Genomic DNA, 11,087 nt, shown 5'->3' on the forward strand with positions numbered 1-11,087 from the left:
CTCCCTGGGGGAGGGAGGATTAATGAGTGAGTTCTTGCTCGATTAGTTCCCACAAGAGCTTGTTGTTTAATAGATCCTGGCACTTCCCCTCTCCCTTGCTTCCTCTAACCATGTGATCTACTCGTACCCACCAGCTGCCTGCCACTTTCCACCATGAGTAGAAGCAGCCTGAGGCCCGTGCCAGATGCAGCTATCCTGGAATCGTAAGCCAAATAAACCTCTTTCCTTTATAAATTACCCAGTCTCAGGTGTTTCTGTTATAGCAACACAAAACGGACTAATACAATCAGGTAGTGCTAAAATACTGTCAAAGTTGTGACTATCCAAGATTATTTCATTCTAAAACCATAGAATAAAACTGACATCTGAGTTTTTGTACAAACAATAACATATTAAGTTTTGCCTTGTGCCAGACCGTTTACAAACTATATCCAAAGCCTCAACTCTCTGAGGTAGACAATGGCCTGGTTTTACAAATTAGGAAACAGGCTGAGTGATCAAGTGCCTCAGGAGGCAGACTTATGCAGCAGTTAAGGGTGAAGCCTCGGAAAGTATGAGCCTGGGTTAGGATCCCAGCTCACCACCTAGCAGCTGTGACTCTGAGCAGGTTATTATTTTGTCTTTTTCGTGACCAGTAAGGGGATCGCAACCCTTGGCTCGTGCTCAGCCAGTGTGCGAACCGGCCATCCCTATGTAGGATCTGAACCCGCAGTGGGAGTGCCGCTGCGCTCCCAGCGCCGCACTCTCCTGAGTGCACCACGGGGTCGGCCCGAGCAGGTTATTTTAAATTAAGCTTCGGCCGAGCCCGTGGCGCACTCGGGAGAGTGCAGCGCTGGGAGCGCGGTGATGCTCCCGCTGCGGGTTCGGATCCTATATAGGAATGGCCGGTGCACTCACTGGCTGAGTGCCGGTCACGAAAAAGACAAAATAAATAAATAAATAAAAAATAAATTAAGCTTCAGTTTCTTGACATGTAAAATGAAACTAATGTTTATTTACCTCACGACTATTTTAAGGATCAAATGAGATAATCCTTGTAAAGCATTTAGCAGTGTCTGGCACATATTAAATACTCAATGATCACATAGTTGTGTCTGTCTCCAAAGCCTATACTCTTTCTACACCTCCACACTATCTCCTAGTCATGGAATTCATCCCATTGTTTAAAATATACCATGTTCGTAGACTGTGGAGACAATATACTGACTGGCTGGAAAGCCTCACTGTCCAGTGTAGTAGAGATAAGAGAACAGATACAAGCCTTTGTCCATGTAGAGACTAACTCAGCTTCTGGGGTCAGTCTAGGCATGATCAGCGAAGGCAAGACCATGGGCTGCATTTCCTGGAAATAGTGGGACTTCGGTTTGTGGGCGGATGCAGTCATGAAACTAAGCACCTTGGTCACCAGAGAGGATAGGAGACAGACAAAAAGATGATCTGAGTCTCCAGCTGAGGTGGAAGCTGAAAGAGGGTGAGATTTCCAGCTGCTGGATTCTAGGTCCTTGCACCTGGGAGCGTCCTTCCTTTGCCTGTTTACATCTTTCTGGGCTGCCTGGACCCACTGCACTTCTCAAGCATGGAGATCTCTAGGTGACTGCTGAGTGGCACCGCATCCTCATCTGTGCACCAGATCCCATGCCCTCCTCCAGAGGTCAATTTACACTGCACAAGAGGACTCTGAGGAAGACTACTGTGGAAAGAAGCAGTAAGCAAGACAAAGTTCCTCCTTGGCACAGAACCCCAAGGGGCCAGGTCTACAGACAAAATGCCAAGTTTTCATTTCCACATTTGCACTTCAATTTGGCACAAAATTGAGCAAGATGAGTAACAAGGCTACAAAGGGGAGCAGAAGAGAGGGCCATCAGTTCCCACAAAATGGGCTAAATAGGCAAATGATGCAGTGAAGAAAAAAGCAATTTCACAGCAGCAAAAGCAGGGCTTAAGAGGAAAACCTGTTTGAAAACCACAGCTGTGAATGTTTTCTTATCAGAGCAATGGGGTTTGGCAGGGAATGAATCAGAGGTAGATAAACCCTCAGGTGCTTTTGTTTTCTTTGCCCCTAGAATGAGCCACTGGACAGTGGGGAGGGTGTTGTAATAGGGCTAAGGATTCCCCCTAAGCAGTGGTCTCCCAAGAGAGCAACCACCGAGAGTAAAGAATGATCCACTGGGAAACAGAAAATAATTACATCCCTTCATATTTATTTTTAATCCTTTCCATTCCTATTTTTAATGTTTTATAATGTATGTAACATAATAATAGAGTAATATATGTAAATAATTCTAAATAAATGAATATAAACTGGGGGTACATGCTCAAAAACTTTTTTTCCCCCCGGCTGGCCAGTATGGGGATCCGAATCACAAATTTTCTATGTTTTGAAATTCTCTCAATTGTATTTTCAAAAACAAATTTATTAATCCATGTCAGCCACTAATTCTTACTGGCCTTTCCCTAGTTAAACCCAATAAAGTACTATTTCTGTCTCATTTCCCACCTGTACCTAGAGAAAGATTCTCCAAGGCTGGCTGGTTGGCTCAGTTCGTTAGAGTGCAGCCTTATAACACCAAGGTCATGGGTGATCCCAGTACTGGCCAGCCGCAAAAAAATAAATAAATAAAACAAAAGATTCTCCTGAGGGTGGGCTGAACCCATTGCTAGGCTGTGACACCAGGTGGTTTCTAAGAACTTGGGTTGTACTGCTCTTCCTGCGGTTTCAAAATGTGGCACAAGAACGCTGTACATCTGACATAGCTGGTGACCATAAATGTCCAAGATGCAAGTTCTTCACACCTGAGCAAAGCAGAAGCTGTATAAAGGCTGGAGTTTCATTCTACTCAGGAGTGGCCTGGGTGGCTCTCCTGCATGTGCTCGGCCCCCCAGGCCCCTGCAGTGCTTGGAAATGACACAACTGTGGAAATACCAAGGGGGCAGGGAATTCAGTATTACTGAACAGCTGCTCCGTGCTACTGAGAATTCTGAACCAGCAAGTCCTATGATGCCAATCTCCTATTGTGCTTTATATTTCTAGTACCCAACCAATGGGATGGAGGAAAATGTACACATATTAAAGAAGGAGGCACTCTTGCTCTCCAGGACTTAGACTGTGTCAGCAGAAATGCAAAAAGACTGGGTCAGCAAGAATTGGCAAGGCTTAACTGCAAACCACAGACTTCCTATTGAGTTGCCTAGGAGATGGGGAGGTATGAGAGGGGCTCACAGCTGGCTAAAACATATATAATACGTGCCTGTAGACAATAAAGTTGCTTTGTGTGTGGTAAGTCCCAGAACTTTGTGTCTGGTTTCTGGTTGTCCACCTCCTGAGGCGGCAGCCCCTAGTTCAAGGCGTGCCCTGAGCAACTCACAGTGCTGCACTCTCTTGGCAGGGCTACGTGTGGCCCTGCTCCCTGGGGGACTCCTGGCAGAGGCTACATGTAGTCCTGCCTCCTGAGACCCCCAGGACCAAGAGAAACATGCAGGTTTACATAGTAGGCATCCAATAAGCACACTTAATGAGTAAGTCGTTTTTAATTGTTAGGTCATCATCTGATTCTATCACAAGAAAAAAAAACCCTCCACCCAGAACCACTGCTATTGCTTTGCCCACTTAAGGGCACTAGCCCAATATCTAGAAAGAGAAGCCCACCACCCATGAAAATATCCTATCATACATTACAAATTCAAATATAAATGATTTTTTAAAACCTGTTTTTACCTACTGTTCTTGATGAAGAATGGAGATACTTGCAAATAAACACACTGGTTGACTGAGTTGCAAGCATCTGTATGATAGCTCCCCAGATGGGAACTACTCTACACGTACAGAAAATAACAGCCAGATGTTGTTCTCTGTTAGAAACTAGGGGGATGGAGCCTTCACACAGCTGCTAGATCTCATTTAGAAACACAGTTAAAGCAGATATAGAATTCTTATTTTCATGTTACATGACACTAATTTTATCTCAAAACTGGTTCTGTCACTCAAGATGTAGCTTACTTCTGGAGTTGTCAAAAACATTCAAGTTGATCAAGATACAGCCGTATGCCTTTGGAAAGTCTCATCTTGAGGTCAAATGGTAGATATTCGATTTGGTTACATGACCACACACTGCTAAAGATTCAACATTAAGGTCCATGTTATAATCCTATTAATTGCAATGCTAAATGCTTTATAGACTTTATTCAATCTTCAGAACAAACCTATGAGGAAATAATACTGTTTTCTCTTCATAAATGAGGAAACAGAGAGGCTCAGAGCTGATGTAGCATTCCCAAAATCCTAACTAAAAAGTAGGAGAGCCAGGATTCAAATCCAAGTTTCACATTATGCTGCCTCAGGTGATATGGTAAACACATCAGCTTAGAAAGAAAAATGAGAGCTTCCTTTCAAGATGGCGGTGGCTGCGGCGGTTGGCGCGGAGTAGCTGAGGTGGAAAAGGCAGCCACTGGGCCTCAGGCAGCCGGGAAACTTGTGGACCTTCCTCTTGCCATCTCTTAAGGGAGGACCGCTGCTGGTGGCCGGTCGTGGGGGGTGACCGCCACTTTGCCCTCGGCAGGAGAGGCTGCCTCAATTACAGGCAACAGCTTTGAAGTGTGAAGCAGGAAAAGAACTGTTTCTTAGCTGCAAAAGCGAGTCTCGAAACAGGGAACACGGCACCAGGGCTGCTGTGGATGCAGCCAGGATCCCGGAGGCCGGGGCTGCGCTGAAGGCAGCCAGCTGCCCTATTCAGGATTCGAGGTTTCAGGCCGGCATTAAAGAAGATTCCTGGGAGCACCCGAGCCGCGCCGCGACTGAACAGCCCGAGGCAACAGCGGCCGAGAACAGGGAAGGCGACAAACCAGAGACAGAGAGTGAGCGCCCGACCTGGCACAACCCTGTGAGTGATGCCTGGACCAGTCCTGTGGGCGGCAGACGCCCACCCGGCTCCCGCCTGCATCACCAGGCCACTCACCGCCCCGGGGCTGCCTCCATTTTCCCAGGTCCGGGCAGCTCCACCCGGCTCGGCCACCACTGAGCCCTCCCACTTGCTCGGCCTGGCGCGGGGCTTTCCAGAGCCTGCAGACCGGCCTCCCCTCCCACTCCCTCCGCGGTTCTCTGGCGGGTTGGTGGCATGGGGCGTCCCCGGCCAGTGTTGGGAGGGCAAGGAAGTATGGGCGGGCCGACTGTCACTCCACCGCACCCTGGACTCCGGCCCCCGGTAAACTTCCTGTTACTGGGAGGCAGATACCATCTCTGCGGCCACCAGTTTGGGAAAAAAAGCCTAACCAATTTCTGGTTGGGAATAGTGTGGTAGGAGAGTTCCCAGGTCCGCTTGAACCTGCCGGAGAGTTGGCTGCAGGCGGGTGCTAGACTCGGTTTATACCGGGGGGATACGAAGGTGAACAAGTCCCGAGAAAGATCTACACAGTGCTACAAAGGCACCCAGAGCGACCGGTCGTCTGTGCCTAGCAGAAACCTGGTAGACTTCCTGGGCGAGGCAGTGCCGAGCAGGGTCTTGAAGGCCCAGCTGATAGACGAGGGTTGCAGAAGACACGCCCCAGCCCAGCACAGTGCGCACAGAGTGGGGAGATGTGTGGCCAGGGAGGCGGAGACTCGACAGAAACCACACACCCTGTGGGGTCGCCACTGCACGATCCAACAGCCTGGGCCAGAGCACACGGAACAGGGAGAAGTCCTGCACAGGAAGTGAAAGCTCAGCAGCGATCACACACCCTGTGGTACGTGATCCACCAGCCCAGCAGAGTCCAAGCTGACCAGAAAGGTGGCTCCCTGGAGAAGCCCAAGACCCGAGGCAACCACACACACAAGGCACTAGAGGCCAACTGAGCAGCCACGGAGGTAGCCATACGAAATTGGCAACCACAGCAACATCCTAGTTAGTCATTAGTCTCAAACCGGTGGACTGTGAAACCCCCTGCCACAATGAATAAACATCAAAAAAAAGATACCAGAAATACAAAAAATCAAGAAAGTACACCACCAAAAGTTAATAAATCTCAAACTCTAGACCCTATAGAACAAGAAGCCCTTGAAATGACTGACAAGGAATTTCGAGTGATAATTCTAAGGAAACTGAATGAGATACAAGAAAACACAGCTAGACATCATGATGAAATGAGGAAAAGTATACAGGATCTGAAAGAGGAAATGTACAAAGAAATCAATGTCCTGAAAAAAAATGTAGCAGAACTTGCTGAACTGAAGAAGTTATTCAGCGAAATAAAAAACACAACGGAGAGTTTAACCAGCAGGCTTGTCGAAGTTGAAGAGAGAACCTCTGAACTTGAAGATGGGCTGTTTGAAATAACACAAGCAGACAAAAAGAAAGAAAAAAGAATCAAGGACATGGAAGAAAATCTGAGAGAGATATCAGACAACCTTAAGCGCTCAAATATCCGAGTCATGGGTATTCCAGAAGGGGAGGAAAATGGAGATTCCATTGAAAACATATTCAAAAAAATGGTGGCAGAAAACTTCCCAGGTATAGGAAAAGTCACAGATCTTCAGATCCAGGAAGCTCAACGATCTCCAAACGTATTCAACCCAAAAAGGCCTTCTCCAAGACATGTCATAGTCAAATTGGCAAAACTCAGAGACAAAGAGAGAATCATAAAAGCTGCAAGAGAGAAGCGTCAAATCACCTATAAGGGAGCCCCAATCAGGCTAACATCAGACTTTTCATCACAAACCCTAAAAGCTAGAAAGGAATGGGATGATATTTTCAAAATACTAAAAGACAAAGATTGCCAGCCAAGAATACTTTACCCTGCAAGGCTATCCTTCCGAAATGAAGGGCAAATAGTATATTTCTCAGACAAACAAAAACTGCAGGAGTTCACTACCACACGACCACCCTTACAAGAAATCCTCAAGGGAGTACTGGGTTTGGTTCCTGAAAAATAACTACCAATGCCATAAAAACCCAAGAAAAATCAATACCCACTAGTATAATAAAAATGGCATTCATGAAGAGAAAACAAGCAAACAAAAACGCTATCTACAACCTAAGGAACCAACAAACAAAGAAACCAAACAGTAAATCAGAAAGCAAGGAACAAAAGACACCTAAGACAACCAAACAACCAATAAAATGCTAGGAATAAATCAAAACCTTTCAATAACAACTCTTAATGTAAAAGGCTTAAATTCCCCAATCAAAAGACACAGACTGGCTGACTGGATCAAAAAGGAGGACCCAACTATATGCTGCCTACAAGAGACCCACCTCACCCATAAAGATTCACACAGACTAAGAGTGAAAGGATGGAAAAAGATTTACCATGCAAACAAAAAAGAAAAACGAGCTGGAGTAGCTATTCTTATATCTGACAACATAGACTTTAAACTAAAAACCATAAAAAGAGACAATGAGGGACACTACTTAATGATAAAAGGACTGATCCATCAAGAAGACATAACAATCATAAATATGTACGCACCCAATGTTGGAGCAGCCAGATTCATAAAACAAACTCTATTAGACCTAAAGAAGGAAATAGACACTAATACCATAATAGCAGGGGACCTGAACACCCCACTGTCAATATTAGACAGATCATCTAGGCAAAGAATCAGTAGAGAAACACAAGATCTAAACAAGACTCTAGACCAATTGGAATTGGCAGATATCTACAGAACATTCCACCCAACAACCTCAGAATATTCATTCTTCTCATCAGCACATGGATCATTCTCCAGGATAGATCACATATTAGGTCACAAATCAAATCTCAATAAATTCAAAAAAATTGGAATTATCCCATGTATCTTCTCAGACCACAATGGATTAAAACTAGAAATTAATAACAAACGAAACTCTGGAAACTATACAAACACATGGAAATTAAACAGCATTCTACTTAATGACATATGGGTCCAAGAAGAAATCAAGCGGGAAATCAAAAAATTTATTGAAACTAATGAAAACAATGATACATCATACCAAAACCTGTGGGATACTGCAAAAGCAGTATTGAGGGGGAAATTTATTGCATTAAACGCTCACTTCAGAAGAATGGAAAGATGGCAAGTGAACAACCTAACACTTCACCTTAAAGAACTAGAAAAACAAGAACAATCCAAACCTAAAGTTAGCAGACGGAAAGAAATCATTAAGATCAGAGCAGAACTAAATGAAATTGAAAACCAAAGAACAATTCAAAAGATCAACGAATCAAAAAGTTGGTTTTTTGAAAAGATAAATAAAATCGACAAACCATTAGCATGGCTAACAAAAAAAAGAAGAGAGAAGACTCAAATAACAAAAATTAGAAATGAAAAAGGCGATATTACAACTGATTCATCTGAAATACAAGGAATCATTCGAGACTACTATAAACAACTATATGCCAACAAATTTGAAAATCTGGAGGAAATGGATAAATTTCTGGACACACACAAGCTCCCAAAATTGAACCATGAAGACGTAGAAAATTTGAACAGACCAATAACAATAAAGGAGATTGAAGCTGTTATCAGAAGGCTCCCAACAAAGAAAAGCCCAGGATGATGGATTCACAGCAGAATTTTACCAAACATTCAAAGAAGAATTGACACCAACTCTTCACAAACTATTCCAAAAGATTGAAACGGACGCAAATCTCCCAAACTCATTCTATGAAGCAAACATCATCCTGATACCAAAACCAGGTAAAGATATAACCAAAAAAGAAAACTACAGAATAAAGATGCAAAAATCCTCACTAAAATACTAGCAAACAGAATACAGCAACACATACAAAAAATTATTCATCACGATCAAGTGGGATTCACCCCAGGGATGCAAGGTTGGTTCAACATACGCAAATCAATAAATGTGATACACCATATTAATAAACTCAAACACAAGGCCCATATGATCATCTCTATAGATGCTGAAAAAGCATTCGATAAAGTTCAGCACTCATTCTTGACAAAGACCCTCTATAAGTTAGGTATAGAGGGAAAGTATCTCAACATAATTAAAGCCATATATGCCAAACCCACTGCCAATATCATCCTGAATGGGGAAAAGCTGAAAGCTTTTCCTTTAAGAACAGGAACTAGACAAGGATGCCCTCTCTCAACACTCCTATTCAACATAATGTTGGAAGTACTAGCCAGAGCAATCAGAGAAGAGAAGGAAATAAAGGGCATCCAGATTGGAAAAGATGAAGTCAAACTGTCCCTGTTTGCAGATGACATGATCCTATATATCGAACAGCCTAAAACCTCTACAAAAAAACTGCTGGAATTGATAAATGATTTCAGCACAGTAGCAGGATACAAAATCAACACGCAAAAATCAGTAGCATTTCTTTTCTCCAATAGTGAACATGCAGAAGGAGAAATCAAGAAAGCCTACCCATTTACAATAGCCACCAAAAAAATAAAATACTTAGGAATTGAGTTAACCAAGGAGGTGAAAAATCTCTATAATAAGAACTACAAACCACTGCTGCGAGAAATTAGAGAGGATACAAGAAGATGGAAAGATATCCCATGCTCTTGGATTGGAAGAATCAACATAGTGAAAATGTCCATACTACCCAAAGTGATATACAAATTCAATGCAATCCCCATCAAAATTCCAAAGACATTTTTCTCAGAAATGGAAAAAACTATCCAGTCATTTATATGGAACAATAAAAGACCACACATAGCCAAAGCAATGCTGAGCAAAAAAAATAAAGCTGGAGGCATAACACTACCTGACTTTAAGCTATACTACAAAGCTATAATAACCAAAACAGTATGGTACTGGCATAAAAACAGACACACTGACCAATGGAATAGAATAGAGAATCCAGAAATCAACCCACACACTTACTGCCATCTGATCTTTGATAAAGGCACCAAGCCTATTCACTGGGGAAGGGACTGCCTCTTCAGCAAATGGTGCTGGGATAACTGGATATCCATATGCAGGAGAATGAAATTAGATCCATACCTCTCACCATATACTAAAATCAACTCAAAATAGATTAAAGAATTAAATATACACCCTGAAACAATAAAACTTCTTAAAGAAAACATAGGAGAAACACTTCAGGAAATAGGACTGGACACAGACTTCATGAACACGACCCCAAAAGCACATGCAACCAAAGGAAAAATAAACAAATGGGATCATATCAAACTAAAAAGCTTCTGCACAGCAAAAGAAACAATTAACAGAGTTAAAAGACAACCAACAGAGTGGGAGAAAATATTTGCAAAATATACATCTGACAAAGGATTAATATCCAGAATATATAAGGAACTCAAACAACTTTACAAGAAGAAAACAAGCAACCCAATTAAAAAATGGGCAAAAGAGCTAAGTAGGCATTTCTCTAAGGAAGATATACAAATGGCCAACAGACATATGAAAAAATGCTCAACATCACTCAGCATCCGGGAAATGCAAATCAAAACCACAGAGATACCACCTAACCCCAGTTAGGATGGCTAAAATCCAAAAGACTCTGAACGATAAATGCTGGCGAGGTTGCGGAGAAAAAGGAACTCTCATACATTGTTGGTGGGACTGCAAAATGGTGCAGCCTCTATGGAAAATGGTATGGAGGTTCCTCATACAACTGCAGATAGATCTACCATACGACCCAGCTATCCCACTGTTGGGAATATACCCAGAGGAATGGAAATCATCAAGTAGAAGGTATACCTGTTCCCCAATGTTCATCGCAGCACTCTTTACAATAGCCAAGAGTTGGAACCAGCCCAAATGTCCATCATCAGATGAGTGGATATGGAAAATGTGGTATATCTACACAATGGAATACTACTCAGCTATAAAAAGTAATGAAATACTGCCATTTGCAACAACATGGATGGACCTCGAGAGAATTATATTAAGTGAAACAAGGCAGGCACAGAAAGAGAAATACCACATGTTCTCACTGATTGGTGGGAGCTAAAAATTAATATATAAATTCACACACACACACACACACACACACACACACACACACACACACACACACACACGAAAACCGGGGGGGGGGGGGGAAGATATAACAACCACAACTACTTGAAGTTGATACGACAAGCAAACAGAAAGGACATTGTTGGGGGGGAGGGGGGGAGGGAGAAGGGAGGGAGGTTT

The sequence above is a fragment of the Cynocephalus volans genome, chromosome 8 (genome assembly GCF_027409185.1).
Source record: "Cynocephalus volans isolate mCynVol1 chromosome 8, mCynVol1.pri, whole genome shotgun sequence".
Classification (NCBI taxonomy): Eukaryota; Metazoa; Chordata; class Mammalia; order Dermoptera; family Cynocephalidae; genus Cynocephalus; species Cynocephalus volans.